The sequence below is a fragment of the Onychostoma macrolepis genome, chromosome 04 (assembly GCF_012432095.1).
Source record: "Onychostoma macrolepis isolate SWU-2019 chromosome 04, ASM1243209v1, whole genome shotgun sequence".
Taxonomy (NCBI): Eukaryota; Metazoa; Chordata; class Actinopteri; order Cypriniformes; family Cyprinidae; genus Onychostoma; species Onychostoma macrolepis.
In genome coordinates, this window is record NC_081158.1 from 21270679 (window position 1) to 21287882 (window position 17204).

Consider the following 17204-nt stretch of genomic DNA (forward strand, 5'->3'; position numbering starts at 1 on the left):
TCTTACACTGCTTAAGCAACCTAACACGATATAAATGCTTTGATATTTTCTTACTTTTATAGTTACAAACTGAACAAAAGAGGAAGATTTTTGCCTATTACCCAGATTTTGGTATGACTATGTGCATGTGTTTTGAAGTAAAAACTGAAATCTGTCATTTTGAATAACTACTACTCTAAACACTCAAGAAAACAATGCCAACGTTAGACTCTTCAACTACATAAAACCAATACAAATATTTAAATTTAATACACAAATGTGCTGCTTATACAAGCAATGGCATTCCATCTTTTTTCCGATGAGATACCATTCACACGTCAGTATTAGGGAACACTAATCACTATTAACTAGTTGCTTAGCATGCATATTACTAGCATTTTGGGTGTTTATTAGTATTTATAAAGCACATATCAATGCCATAATCTGCACTGTATTCTAGATCCCCTAACCCTACCCAATACCTAAACATAACTACTACAAAAACTACCTTACTTACTATCAATAGGCAGCATATCAGGACTTTACTGAGTGAAACTTTTGAAGGCTACATTTATGCCTGTCATTTACACTACTTTTGCGTTTTTGACCCTCGAAAACGGTTTGCATTTCAGTGTAAACAGACCAAAACGGAGACTTTTGAAAACGATGGCATGGCTGCCCACATTCGCTCTATGTATCCTTGATGACCCTGTAAACCAACCTGGTCTCATAAAAATAAGTACCTCTGCGCACTTTTTGCGTGACACCGCTTTACTTACCTTGCTGCACGTTTCGCCGCAGTTTGAAATAGAAATGTCCACTGAGTGGCGCTAAAACACAGGTTCAATATGTGAACCTGGCACATTTTTATTACGTAGATATTGGTACGTATTGCAGGTTTTTTATTACGTTGCTTCAGATACGTATTGCTGCGGTTCAGAATTCAAACATCCAGGGACTGTCGCTAAAGGTTAATGCTCTATCGTGTTGGAAACATGCCCTACACCAAATCAAGCCCTAAACCTACCCGATAGTGTTAACAAATGCAAAACTGATATAACAACGTATTAGCTGATGCAACTGTGCCATTTGAACTTCTTTTTACGCAGATTTTAATTGCTTTGTCGAACCGTAGTTACACGGGATTCGAACCGGTGCTTGTCGTCTCCTAAGTCCATCTCCGTACTCCGTGAGCAACCGAACAAACTTATCATCTATGAAAACCCATAGATATGAAGCTGGATGTGTGCGATGCTAACATTCAAAAGCATCAGTTTTCAAATCTCCCAGCATATTAATATTGTTTTGAAGTCATAGCATGATATTCTTCAAGTAATTGTGCGAAAATTGCACTTTATTATTCGCAACTCTGTAAATTTGTGTGAAAGTGTTCATTTATTTTGGAAACTGCAGTGATATGTACTTATTGGTACGTATTTCATGTCACGCTAAAAAGCACCCAGGTACGTAAATACCATGAGACCAGGTAGGTGTAAACAATAAAATCATGCTCTTTGTTGTACCCATAGATATGTATAGGTAGATTCTAGAGGTCGACCGATAGTAGATTTTACCGATACCGATAGCTAGGTTGGACCACACTGGCCGATACCGATTAATCAACCGATAGTTTTCAAAATGGATACTGAAAGAGAGCTAGTGGTTTACTATTAAAAAAAAAAGAAAAAGAAGCAGCAACAGTACTGAGCCATACTTTGTAAATGAATAAAAATATTAATATTATTTACTATATTGATCATTAAAGTTATTTCATAGTTTGCTAATGTTAAAAGAAGAAACTTTAAAATTTAAAAAATGTAGCCTATTAGTAGCTAATAGTGAATGTTGAAACGTGAATGAATAATAGTGAATGAAAACACTCTAATAAGGAACAATACTTCTATAGTTTTCATTAATGCTACGAATGGACTGTTATTGTTAAGTGTTACCATTTAATTTCAACAATCATACTTAAAGATGGCCATCTTTAAATATCTACACAAGGCCATAACATTAAAATTACATACATATGGATATTGTATGTGTACTCACACAGTTTATTTTCTTCTATTTTTAACACTTGATAATTTATTAATTATTAATATTATCTAATCAAAAAAAAAAGAAAAATTTGTCACACACTGGACAAAATCGCAGCGCTGCGTTTTGGAGAACTCAGAGGTATCACACACACACACCAGACGCTTTGCGTTCAAATCAAGTGGCGGTCTAAAACAATTTTTTCAATAACCAAATGGACATAAATTTGCTTCAAGAATGAACAATGTGGCATAAATTAGTTTGAAGTTCAGTGTTTAAAAAAATAAAACAGAGCAAGCGGAAAGAGAACGCACAATCTATTACAGCTCTCTACATGAAGCATACAGACTTTATTAGAGCCACAAAAAGACAAACGTTTTGCTGAAAAATGCACAATACATAATTGATAGCCTAGGGTGAAGTCATTATGTACATTCACAACGATTTGGGACAAATATAATGTAATTTAATAGAAAACTATGTGAATGGCGCTCTGTTCCGCGGCAGGATTTTCTGTCGGCTGTATTTAAATGCGAGTCTGGAGTTTCCCGCTCTGTGCAGCGCGCAGTGTCACGTGTCAAAATAAACAACACGTGCTGTCAGTGATTTCCGCCTCTAGAGGCCGCTCTCGTACTTTATAATGCCAACGGACCCTTCTCAGCCACTCCAGCAACGGTTGCAAACCGGAAAACTATCGGCATGGATTTTTGACGAAAACCGATAGTTGTGGCAATCAACTATCGGTGCCGATTCATCGGCAAAACCGATGAATCGGTCGTCCTCTAGTAGATTCCCCATTCGACTGCTCCAAGCAAGTAGATGCATCCGCCATCTAAATAATAGGGCATCTACCTATACATATCTATGGTTGTACCTGCATGAATGGTCATGTGACACGCGTTTTCGGTTGTGTAGTGTTGACGGAGATCGTTTCTGAAACACAGTGAAAACACCAATGTAGCCGAGGATCGTATTCATTTTAAAACACTGTTTTAAAGTGAAAACGAATTAGTGTAAACAAGGCCTTAGGTAATAGTTAATATGTGTTCCCTAATCTAAAGTGTTACTATACCAACAAACTGGTAAACTCTGTGATATTTTTTTCAGAATAGTTACTATAGTACTACAGTTAATATAGTCTGCATTTGAAACTGCAGAGCCGCAGTGCAGATTAATGGAAAAGAAGGCAGGGTATCAAACACAGAATGTGGTGCAACTGTCCATTTAGCACGTTTAGATAGAAAAACAATTAAAAGCAATGGAGATTACTGTAAACAGCTCCGACAGAGTTTTATGACTGGTCCAAAGCAGACTTCACACATCATTGTGTTCTGTCCTCGTACATGTTCATACCTATAATCCTGTTCTTTGTTCACACACAGCATGACACTGGTAATGTTACAACCAAAAAATGATTTACCAGTATTTTTCAAAAGGTTTGAAAACTGTCCACACATAATCTCTTAATGATTATTTACCAGTAAAGACTGTACATGTGAAAGTTAAAACAGTAATATTTTATATGCAGTCATGTAAAACAGTTAGGACACCCTATTGAATTCCATGGTTTTCTGTATGAGGACATAATAAAAAAAATTCTGGTCCTCGACAGGTTACAATTTGGAAAATAAAACCTATGATGAACAACAACACATGACATATCACACTGTGTCATTATTTATTTAACAAAAATAAAGCCAAAATGGAAAAGACATGTGTGACAAAGTTAGGACACCGGCACCCTACGATTCAGTTGCCTGTAGATCCCCTTTTAGCAGCAATAACTTGAAGTAATCATTTTCTGTATGATTTTATCAGTCTCTCACATCGTTCTGGAGGAATTTTGGCCCACTCTTCTTTACAGCGTTGCTCCAGTTTATTGAGGCTTGTGGGCATTTGTTTATGCACAGCTCTTGCCACAGCATTTCAGTCACGCCGGTTTCACACCGCACGCGTAAGCAGAGCAGAGGCAGCGCAGAAGCGGCGCATATGCAGAGCGTGAGCTGAACCGCGGCTTGTGTACTGCAAATACAGACGAGTATCGTTCATTCGGTCACGCTTTTCAGGTGTTCTCCTACAGCTGTCTGTCATGTGCTTTGATATGGGCAGTGCCGTGTTCCCCTCTGTCACGTGTATAACATGCTGTACATATAGTTTACGTGATAAAGTTAATAAATGCCTCTAGTTTTAATAATTTAAACAGGCCTTTGAAGTGGGCAATAACTCCTGGCAGTGATGTGTTTTCGTGTAGTTGATTCTATGCTAAATCTAATATTTGATGATTTATTTTTTTATTTTATTTTTTTTAATGTTGTACATTTAAGTAGAAAATGATAATCGCTAAAATTATTGAATATATTTTGAGACAAAGGTCTTCTTAATGATTACCAGTTTGGTTTAAGATAATTAAAGCAACAGTTTTTCAATAACTAGAAGAATATGTAAAAGTATGGTATTTGGGGTAAAAAGCGCCCCTGCTGTTGGGGCGAAAGGCACAATAATTAACATGATAATTAATAGATGGCTGACTTTTCCAATTGTTGACATGACATGGTTCATATGGTATCATATAGCCTATTATGTTCGGTGTCCACCTTAGAGATAATCACCATGTTTATAATGAAACCATCATATTTAAAAACATGATATTAATCATATCATATAATAAAATAAAATTTGTTGTTACTACTGTAAATCTATATTAACTTATTATGGGATCTCCTTCAATGCTTTCAGAATCTTTATTTTTTATTTTGTTTCTGTATTTTAAAATATATTTTTATATTAACATTTTAATGATTTAAAGTATATTTATTGAACATTATTTATCAAAATAAGCAGAAAATAGCCTAACTTTGCTAAAGTGATTGATTAACTTTAAGTATTAACTTAAGACATTAGTATCAAATTTTTTTTAGCTAAAGTATTTATCAATACAGTGTGCCTTTTACCCAGTGATTGTGAAACACAAAACACCTCACATGATTTTACGGTGTAATGTGTAATTTTTCATGTTAATCAGGTCAATTTTGATCAAGAAAAATGCACTGTGGCTTTAATTCAGCGTAAGCGGCGCAGCAAAAATAGACTCGGCGCCGAAACTATCGCGGCACTGCCGCTTCTGCTCTGCTCCTGCTACGCGCTGCCACGCCGCCTCTGCGTGCGGTGTGAATGCTCTAATCTGTTAACATGGGCGCTGCTTACGCCCTGCTTACGCGTGCAGTGTGAAACCGGCGTCAGGATGGCGTCTGGACTTTGACTGGCTATTGCAACACCTTGATTCTTTTCTTTTCAGCCGTTCTGTTGTAGATTTTCTGGTGTGCTTGGGATCACTATCCTGTTGCACGACCCAATCTTGGCCAAGCTTTAGCTGTCGGACGGATGGTCTCACATTTGACTCTAGAATACTTTGAATAGTATACAGAGGAGTTCACGGTTGACTCAGTGACTGTGAGGTGCCCAGGCCCTGTGGCTACAAAACAAGCCCAAAATCATCAGCTCACTTTTGGTATGAGGTGTTTGTGCTGATATGCTCTTCAGGTTTTTTTTTTTTTTTAAATGATATTTATGGGCTTTTATGCCTTCAATGGACAGGAAAGTGGAGTGCAGACAGGAAAGCATTAGGGGAAAGAGGGGAGCGGGATCGGCAAAGGACCTTGAGATGGGAATCAAACTCAGGTTGCCGCGAGCACAGTTGCGCTGTGTGTCGGCGCACTAACCACAAGGCTATTGCCACTGACGCTCTTTATGTTTTCACCAAATGTGGCACTAATAAAAAAAATAAAACTTCTCCAGCACATTTTATAACAGAAAACGAAGCCCCATTTGTTTGTTTTATATGTATAAAATAGATTTAGTGCACATACACAAGCTCTTTAATGCATCTTTCAGGAAGCTGTTCCTGGACTACTGTGCTTGTGATATTTTTAGGCTGTTTACATCTTATTGTGTCCACTCCCATGCCTCATTTTCTCAAAATTATGTATCCTCCATTGATTTCAGCATGCTTGATGTTTTGGCTTTGCAGGTTATTGCATATTTATGGAGATGCAATTTTCTCCATTTTATAATTTGACACATTTCTTCACACATTTTTCACATGCTGCTGATACACTGGACAGTTGTGGCTATAAGCGTAATTGCATTTGTTTATTTCTTTATTTTTTCAGCCTCATGTTATCGGATGCCTGTTAAAGACTGAGGAGACAAATGTAATGTGTGGAACTGAGACTAGACACTGAGAACAGATGCTGAGACCCTTTTGCATCTGTAAATTGACATTTTAAAAACAGGTTTTTATGCATATTTTTAATGTAGCTACAAATTTGCATAAACTGCGCAGAATTTTCCATTTCACTCTCTTTCTGATTCTCAATGTTACTTAGTGTATCCTCTATTTTACTTCATGACATTGAAAAGGACACATCCTGAGGATCCTATCATTTTTCTAACTTAAAACTATTTTACAGTACAAAAAGAAGATTTATGAAAATAAACAGGATTGCACATCATGTGGGAACCTTGCCATGTAGCATAACAGGATGAAATATAGCCACAAGCAGCAATTACGGGGCCAAGCACTCCAGCGGCAAAATGAGGAGCTAAGCATAGCATGGAGCATAAGTGCAAAATGAGTACAAAAAACAATTTTAGGATGATTTCAATTGAAATGGCTGAAAAATCATAATTAGAACCTCTAGTAATATGATTGAATGGCTTATCACTTTTGACTAACCGGTGGCAATGCAATAAAATCATTTTGGTGTGTTCTGTATGAGGTGACAATGGCACACACAAAGTTTGTTGTCATTATATCAAAGCTTTGCAGAGATATAGCCTCAGAGTCATTTTGGCACCATGCCTAAAATTTGTAGTGGCGCTGTACGAAAATGATTTTGACTATCGACACGAAATCCATAACTTTTTGTCAGCACAGTCTGAAGATGATCTGACTCAATTTTGGTGAAAATCGGATAAACGGTTTAGGAGGAGTTCGAAAAAGTAGGTTTTCAACATAAATCAAAATGGCAGACAGGAAGTTTGGCTGACTATGGCAATATTGGTATCACTGTTCTCAGCATGACCCAAGGAATCTATTACTACCAGTCTCATTACAATAGGCAAAATTCACAGAAAGCTATTAGCATTTATTTGAAATTTAATTAACACCTTTAATTAACAAAAACTTTTTGAGACATTTTTATATCATAATACTCTATTTTAGTCAATGGCAATTTCATGTTTTGTTCAATTATAGCGCCACCAAGGGGCAAAATTGCACCTTTTTTTATGTGTCCTTAGAGTGTGCCCATACATATGTGTCAAATTTGGTGAAAATATCTCATTTTGTTTTTTGAGTTATAGATATTTTTATATACGAGAAGAGAAAAAATGACTGCTGGTTGACTTTGCGTTTTTGTGCCACTTACTATCAAAATTTTGGCAATTGGTCATTAGCGTATTGCCGGCACGCTATGGTTCTGAATTTCCTACGGTGGTTTTGTGTCGATTGGAGTAACGGTTTCTAAGATATTGGCAAATGTTTTTTAAGCGCTAAAATGCAACATTGCACAAACAATATGGCAAAACCTGGAAAGTTTGGTATTGCTGGACTCGGCAAGGGTTCGGGAGTCTAAAAAGGTAACTTTGTTGACCACACCCAAAGTTATAAGCATGTGAATATTTGATTTTACCACTAGGTGGCGCTGGCTCGAAACTTCTCAGGCTCCTTCAGGGCATCGTGCTGATGAACCATACCAAGTTTGGTAACCATACGTCAATGCGTTCATAAAATATAGCATTTTACTACAAAATTCAAAATGGCCGACGCCCAAAATGGCTGACATGGGGAAACTGGATATGGTTTGACTCGGCACCGAATCTAAAGAGACCAGTTTTGTGATTTTTGGCCAAACCATTGAGAAGTTATAAGCAAAAATAAAACATTTTCGTATCTCCTGACCACTAGGTGGCACAGCGCCGAAACATAGCATGGTCTGAAGATGATCTGAGCCAATTTTGGTGACAAACCGTCTAGGACGAGTTCGAAAAAGTAGGTTTTACGAACAATTAAAAATAGTGAAAAAAACTAAACCTTACGATTTTTACATTTTGGACTTCATTCGACTCGGCATGAGCCAAGGATTCAGAGGGAAAAAAAGAGGATTTTCCTTCTGGTTTTTCCTTCCTTCTTACAGTTCAAAAGTTATTAGCATAAACATGAGAGAAACTTTGGACAAGTGGTGGCGCTAGAGAGTTTGAGTTAGTTACTCTACTTTTGGTATGGTTAATGTTGATTAACTAGATGTCAGTCTAAACAGTGAATATGATCATCATACTAAAGTATCAAGTATGAACAAAGTGATGTTGTTGAGTTTGCATTAAATATTAGATTGCACAATATATTAGTGTAAAATAAAAGATCAGAAAGGGCAACATTTATTTTGCAGTCACTATATATATTGGTCTTTATTCAATCTGTCATACCACAAAAAGGCAAACTTACTATTGAAAAAAGCCTGTAGACAACGTATCTTGTAGACTACATTATACTGTATATGTCTCTTGACAACAATCCCTTGAGAAGATTTAGATTTTTTGTCAAATTTAAGGTTGCAATTAAATGGAAGTAGTATCATTTCTTATGTATTATAAAATGTTTCTTATGTATTATGACATATGTCAGAATGAAAAGGACTATCGAATTTTGAACAGCCCCATAAGTCATAGCTGGTCAGCCTTGATAGACGGTGAAAGAATAGTTTTGAATTTTAGAATGCAGTACATGTCCTAAACATGAATGCCCACATTCACAAAATGACACCTACTGGGTCTGTTCAGTCATGTTGAGGCAGAAATCGCAATAAAGACACTATTATTCTTAATAAACCCCAGAAAAGTGAAACAATATAAGTGATAAAGCATAGGAAATGTCATCAAACCTTCAGTTGTGTGCAGCACCTAACACTCTGCATAATCGTCTGAAGGATCCCGGCATTAGAAATGAGTGGTTGAACAAGATCCCTGATCATCTGTGAGCAGACAAAAGCACTGTTGATCATTTCAAATGCGAACGGTTACTTTTTAAAAGCAGAGCACCTAAAAATGGCCGTTTAATCCTAAGGGTCAGTAAAAAAATGGTTGTTAAAGGGGTCATCGGTGCCCATTTTCCACAAGTTGATATGATTCTTTATGGTCTTAATGAAAAGTATATATTATACTTTGATTAAAATTACTCAATGGTAGTGTAAAACAACACCTTTTTACCCTGTCAATAACAGCTCTTTTCAGAGCAAGCTGTTTCTTCATGCCGCTTTAAATGCAAATGAGCTCTGCTCACCCCACCCCTCTCTTCCAAGCCGCTCTCTGAGAGACAGTAAACTTTAGCTGCATTCATCACTAGCAAGTTATTAGGAAAGGCTGATTTGCAAAGATTCATAAAAAAAACTAACAAACGTATACTCACTTCTTCTGTAGGTGAGGCTGGATCACGAATGATTCACACAAACATAGACGCATTTAGGCAGATCGGGGACACATTCCCTTCAAAAACAAAAGTAATCCACTGCGTCTTCAGTGGCTCAGATGTCGGGAGTAAACGACGACTGCTATGTTCATTATTACATCCAACAACAAAACACTTCAATTGCTTAGGAGACATTCTTGTCTACATCTGCTATGGAGTCGAAACAATGGCGGTCTGATGACAGCTCACTCAGTGCAGGTCTAAGGTAAGACACCAGTCCAGTCTGTGCTGAAACGCTACTGTCAATCAACTATCATGGGAGGGGCCTGTGTGTGACGTCACACAGACACAAAGCTGAGAACGGCTTGATTTGAGAAAGGGGTAATGATTTTAGTAGATGGAAAAAAAAAAACACTGGGTGGATCTTTATCATTATAGGGTGGTTGTGTACACATATTGCCAACATACATTTATGTTCAAACAACATGTAAAAGTGCAGTTCGCATCCGATGACCCCTTTAAAAACTAAGTTATAACTGTTCTTGCCACAAAAACTTTGAGTAGCATTATAAGTGTCCCTCAAAGAAAAAATATATATATATGACTCTTCTAAACAAACACTAATGTAATATTTATGAGTAAAACTGAGTAGAAAGGTCAGGAAAGTTCAAAGGTCAATAACTGCTTCCCCAATTACTTAGCATTTTGTGAAAACTGGTCACTACTGTATATTACCATATTTCCTACCTCTCTTATTCTTATTTCAATGCTAATTAATAAAAAAAGTCAAACGAATGAATGTATAAATAAAATCACTTATAAATAAATGCTAATAAACACTGAGGCTTACAAACAAGATGTATTTCTGTTCAGCTAATTGAGTGCCATTCAGTCTGACACCTCCAGGTGCCCATAGAAGAGACAAAATTGTATTTAAAAAGGTGCATGAGTCATGACTAATGCATTTCCATATTTAAAGTCTTAAAAGGCAGCAAAAGGTAGGAAGACAGGGTGAAACATGGTTGAGTAAAAAAAACTCATTTATGACTGTTTTGCTGCAAGAAACTTTGACTAACATAATGGCCCGTTCAAGCACTTTGCAGGTCATGAAGATTTTTCATGTAAAGAGGCGTGTCGCTGCATTTACACTGGCCTAGGTGCAATTATCTCAAATGATGATTATATGACATGAATTCCCCCGTGATTTTCTCTTGATTGCTGATTTCTTCCAATGAAGAGGATGTGTGATTAGAGAGCAAACTATGCCAAATCCTCCTTGAGCTGCCTCAATGTTTAAGGTGACCTTTAAGTTAAGTGATGTTATGTTACATTACATGCCCAGAAGCACTGTATTAACATGGCAGATTTCCAATTTACCAATAAACTTTTTGGCACTAGAGTTGGGAGAAATAAAAGTGACTTTTCATGTAAATTTGTGCAAATGCAGAAATCTGAAATGCTGATCTTATGGACAGCAGGGAGCTGATGCCACATCAGCGCTCTCACTCTGAGATTTCTGTTGCATATGGGCCCAGGTGACTCTCATCCCCTTCAATCTATGAAGGTGACCTGAACCAGACCTCCAGTCGTTCCTTTCTCACTCTCTCTGCACACACTTAGACTTGCTAATTCTTCTTCCTTTTCAGCACTGCACCCTGTGCAGGTTCTAGGCTCTAATAGTTTCTTTTGTGCCCTGGAAATGGAGCTCAGGCTCTGGCAGATAAGTATGGGGTGGGAGGCCATTCGGCTCATCTCTCCAGCACATCTCATTGGCCAAACATGGAGGGGAGATGATCGCTAAGACACCGGCTTACCGGCAGGAGAGCATGATGGATACAGAGAATCCGTTAAGCCTTTAGTCAATAAGGCTACAAGGTATTGCGTGAAGATTCCCATGGGTTGCTTTAGTAATGGGTGCTGATGGTTTGGAGGATTCACAAGTATGTGGGACTCACTGGTTATATATTTGATTTCTAACTGGTATATGTGATAAAGCACTAAAATTAAGATATAATGGGATATGATGGCCAACGTTGATAAAACTTACCTTTGAAAGTTACCTGCAAACTGTCAGTGCAGACAAATTTGTTGATTACAATGGTTTTGTTATATTGCATGTTTTTTGCAGTTTTACACCCACGCTGAACGGACCACTGAAAAAGTAAAAAACAAACAAAAAAAAACATGTAATTTAAGCAAATATGTCAAATTGTTTTAAATGTTGTGCTAGTAATAAATATTGGGCCATTTCGGTATGTTTAAATTCACTGTGTGAATTATTTAAATTAATGCACACTTTTGACAGATATGACAACAGATATCTGAAATGACTAAGTTAGCCTAGATGATGCAAGACAAATGAAAGAATGGTACCAAAGTTAAACTTTAACTGTTAAAGTAGCCTAAATATTGACGAAACAAAACAAACAAACATGAAAACACATTGCAGCATAACATGTTATTCATGACACATTACCAGCGACGATTTCCTTTAAAAAGACTACTATGTACAGTATCATTTTACAGTACCGTGACTGTATCAGACGGTAAGATGATGACACTTTTATTTACAGTATAGCTTATGGGACTCGGGTACTTCGAAGAATACCATGGTACTACCACGGCACAAGTAATGTCCAGGTACTTTTTGGCATTTTACACGTTTTAATGTACTTGTTTACCTGAGGTGAGTTGTTCACAAGCTGCACGTGCAGGTGTTGAACTTCATAAATGCCTTTTAAAAGCCGACAAACGATATGACACTTTTACAGGTTTGGTTTAAATTGATTCTAGGTGAATTTCCACTTTGTCTAGCGCGTTTCGTGCGTGTTTTCTGTCTTTTAAAGTCGTTCGTTAACATTTTAATTGCCGAAACAAACCGCTCAATAAGACTATAAGGCGCGCGTGAGCTGTCAAAATGATTCTGAATCGCGAACCAAACGGATTCAGACTCGTTTGACCGATATATTAAAAGGATTGACACAACAAAGTGATTCATTCGTGAGTCGTTCTGATTTTAAATAAACACATCATATTAAACTAGAATTATTTGCATGATTATATTCAGTTTTAACTGTCAATTGCCTATTTATCATGCTTATTTTAGCCTGTATGATACCAGTAATCTATAATAATGATTAAACTCTGTTTTATCTGACCACCCCTTTATATAACCTATATGGAAAAACTTCCTCAATTAAAACCATTCAAAATATAAACAAGAATAAAATTTACTGTAAACCTGTACAATTTGGGTCATGTAAGTGCTATTGACGTGGAGATTTCTGGGAGGAAAAAAAAAAAAATCATTCTGACTCAATATGTATTATAGCTTTGATTGAATTGAAATCTACAGACAATAAAGTGTAATAAAATACACACTTAAATCACTTAAATGTGTATTTTTCTTTCCACTAGTCTGAAAAGCAAAATAGTCCAATTCCAAATAGTCAAAAAAAAAACTTTTTCTCTTTTCTTTTCTTTTCTTTTCTTTATTGTAATTATTATTTACTGTACAATTGTATTAGCTATTTTCGTTAATACAAGGGAATCATGCAGGGAAGAGAAAAAAAAAGACCTGTGATGAGATCACATTTGTTTATTTGATTAGTGAATAAGTGACATATGCAGAATCTTAAATATCCCTTCCTAATTTTACATCATTTTCAAAGTTCTAAAACATTCTTTATGAAAAGGATAGTTAGGCCCTAGATCAGGGGTGTCAAACTCAGCTCCTGGAGGGCCACAGCTCCAAAACACATACCATGTAGCTTTCAAATAAGCCTGAAGGACTTGATTGGCTGGATATATTTTATAAAAATAACCTCCATGAGGGTTTAAGGCACTCCACGCTACGTCATGCCCAGCCCCTTAACTGCTCTAAATTATAAACTATAGGCCTACACCACAGCTTCTTGAGGCTTACGGGTTTAGTTTATTTCCAAGTAAAAAATAAATAAATAAATAAAAATCCCTTATTTTCCGATTCCACTGTATCAGACTCTATATATCTCGTTATTTTTAAGATATGTGGGATTAACGGTCAAGAATGTGAACTTGTATGTTTATGTGAGATCTATTTTACTGCCTCCCTCCTCTGCCTTATCTTTCCATCCAGATTCTCACCCATCTTATCTCTCCTCTTGAGTTCGGAGCTCCCCTGAGACCATTAGAAGATATACAAGAGGTATGTGATGAAGTCAGAGATCACATGCTGTGTATAATGTCTTTGACCTGAACTTGTGCAAACACTGATCAGGCCTGCTTGACAACAGCACACTTCACATATCAACCCTTATACATGTTCCCAACCAAGCATTGGAGAGCTAGATCTGCCTGTTTGAGGCCGGTTCACCACTCTAGAGTTCATGTACTTTGAAGTCTCAGAGTTTTGTTGGAAGAAGAAACAACACTTGTACCTTAAAGATTGTACTAGCATGACTGATGGGCCTGAAATAGAGACTCCTTAGTGTAGAAAAGCATCTCTCAGCTCAGGGTGGGACTACAGACTCCAAACTTCCGAAGTGTAGAGACAACTAAGTCAGCCGTTTTTCCCTGAAAAGTTTTAACACTGCACTAAATTTTATACAGTGAATAGCCTATTTACAAAAACAAGCCACGAAAATCTATTTCCGATGAAACATTGTATTCAATAAGCAGGATTCTCAGACACCCACCTGATAAAAGCTTGACTGATGTGAAGCCGATATAATTAATGTGGGTGTTTAAGAGCAACTCACAGAAATGACTGACACCCTGTAATTTTCACCGACCGCTCAAGCTATAATTTACCTCATTATGCCACACAAAGGCACTTTTTATTATTTCTGAAAAAATATTTTTTTTTTTTAATGGGGGAAGACTTTGTCGTTCTCATGCAACCACCGCAACTCTGCATGCTGTTTTTCATTTTAGATGATCTCATGGGTCTTTGTAGATTATAATTATTAGCAACTGACCTCTATGACTCACAGCCCACTGAAAATGAGGGATTTGAAATGTTCTTGATTTATTTTGCATTTGATTAGCTTAACACACAGTAAAGTCGTGATCATGAGCATTTTTTAAATTATTATAATCATTTGTATTTCATTTTTGTCCCCCCCCCAAAGATCACTGATTCACTTAAACTGAAAACTTTATCTTCAAGTAGTTTTTAAAAGAACATGTTCACATATATCAGAGATGATCACTAGAATCACTTTAAAATTGAACAAAACAGAAATATAAATATTGTATTTTTTAAGTATTCTGACTACTATGTTCTGATGTCCCGAAATAAGAGGACAATTTAAGTTATGCAATTAAAATACACTTTTTAATAAAATTTCATGTCAGTCTTCATACTGAAGGTTTTCATTCCATATTTCACTTTTTTGTCTTCATTTTCATTTATTGTGCTTAATAGAAACTTGATATCGCAACACCAAAAAACTAAATACCTAGCACATTTAATACATGTGTGATATGAAAAATATAGTTACACTGTAAAAAGTGATAAGTTGACTTAACTTAAACAAATTGAGGAAACCCGTTGCCTTAAAATAATTAATTAAATAATAATTAAAAAAAAAAAAAAAAGTTAAGTGAACTTAACAATTCACTTAACTTATTTTTTTTTAATTATTATTACTTAACTTTAAGGCAATGGGTTTCCTCAATTTTTTTAAGTTAAGTCAACTTATCACTTTTTACAGTGTATTTTGTTAGCGCTGCAGAAATTTTTGTCTGACTGTGGTGAAAGTTCAATAGATAGAGTCTGAATAATTTATAATAATTATCTTACACCTTTGAATCCGATGGTTCGTTATTCCTTGATGCATAAACTTTTTTTTTTTTAGCTTATTTTGACAAAGTACCAATTTGTTATAACATGAAATTGCTTTACCAAAAACAGGTGTTTCGCGTTTTGCTGATGGGAATTGTTTTTCAGCACAATGTGTAGTCTATTTGAGGTAAGCAGGTAAAATGTTCTCACTAATCAAATCCCCTCATGTCATCAACATAGCGAGAGTTTTAATCTACTGCAAATTCTTCGTCTGCCGGAGGGGACAAATCTACCGACATCTTTTGTGGACCAGAGAGAATGAATCACTGTGAGGTCGTCTCTTTTCCCAGCACTCTGAGACACAATGTTCCAGCCTCATTTCAATTACACTGCCAACTCATGCAGATCAATAATTAGCTATTATGAAATTAGACACTGATAAGCCATTTATTTATCTGACAAGTGAAAGCCCAGAGAGATTGAAGCTCAGGGTGATGCTGCAAGGAACAGAGAGCATCAATCAGCCCTACACAGCTACACTCTCAAGTTTTTCATCACTTCTTCAGCAGTGTACAATCCGGAAAGTAAAGAAAAAAAAGGTATAAATTCAAATTTGCTGAAATTTAACTTACCTTTAAGTTGGATGATGATAGATTTGTTTCTTCATGGAAAAAGATTTGGAGAAATTTAGCATTACATCACCTGCCCACCAATGGATCCACTGAAGTGAATGGGTGCCGTCAGAATGAGAGTTTATAAACGCGCATGCGTTTAAAGGGTAATATAATATACATGCCATAGTTTAGTTTTATATGGCTTTTTCCATCCCTCTTTAACCTTTAAAATTAAACAGGGTATTGCTGCTAATATTTAAGACTTCTATATACATATATACTTCTATTTAATGCTAATGCATGTTACTTAGCACATTAAACTGCAGCTATCACAAACAGGCAGTGCTGAGATGCCTCATTCCCTTTGATATTTAAGGTCATTGCTTGGGTTTCTAGGAAAAAGCCTCTGATTGTCCCTGCTCTGACAAAGCAAGACATTGATTCAGTTTGAAGAGAATAAACACCTTCACAAGTTTCATTAAAGGACACCTAATTGAATAAAGTGCGGTGGTAATACACACTTTTAAGGACAAAACTAGACAACATCTTTATTAGCACTTACTGTACATAGTAATGCAGTAATCTATTGCGGACCTGCCTGTCAGATCACACAGAGGTCAATCATGCCAGCATTATTTCCGCAGATCATCTGAAACATGTATTGATTGTTTGATTCATTCATTAGCAACCATGCATAGTAATGCACCATGAAGAATGCATCCTAATATGGATACTTCCTTACTATAAAAAGTATGTGAAAAGAGCAGGATGTCCAAATAAGGCAAAAGTAGAGATATTCTGAAGTGCACATCCTATGGAGACTTGACTATATGAAGCCACGATAGAGGATTTGATTATAATTGGAGTGAAGCGACACAAATGATGCCACACAGTAAAAAAAAAAAAATCAAAAGTTGAGAAAACTTCAGTTTAAGGCAACCAGCTTCAGGAGTTTTTTTAGTTTTCAGTGTATACAACAAAAAGTTCTCAACTTTTGTTTTTTTACAGTGCATAGGTCACATCAAATTATTATTTTTTAAATTTATTATTATTTTTTTTGCAATGTTCTATTAAGACAGTATGCAATTTCACAAGCTTGGCAACTTAAAAAATACCAATATTGCATGCTTTTGAAGTCTAAAAATGTGTTTATTTTAAATATTGCTTTCTTAATGCATGCAGTAGGGTTATTGCAAATCAGACACCCTGAAACCTCAGCTCATCACAAGTCTAAAGCAATGTACTCTGGTCTAACACACTGTAATGAATTCAGTGATGCTATTACTTCCAGAACCACAAGAGGGCACAACAAGGTTCATGAGTGAATCATTTATTGGTA

General features: G+C 36.2%; 1 protein-coding gene across 2 annotated transcripts in view; it reads right to left on the minus strand.

Annotated features, from left to right (window-relative positions):
* syt1a (synaptotagmin Ia) overlaps positions 1–12417 on the minus strand; it is a 223931-nt gene extending 211514 nt beyond the window's left edge. For both annotated transcript variants that reach the window (XM_058773085.1, XM_058773081.1), the window contains exons 1-3: positions 12166–12417; positions 11532–11637; positions 8961–9050 (exon numbers count right to left, since the gene is read on the minus strand). The gene's annotated coding sequence lies outside the window, so the exon portion shown is untranslated. The remainder of the gene's footprint in view (positions 1–8960; positions 9051–11531; positions 11638–12165) is intronic.
* Positions 12418–17204: the final 4787 nt, after the last annotated feature.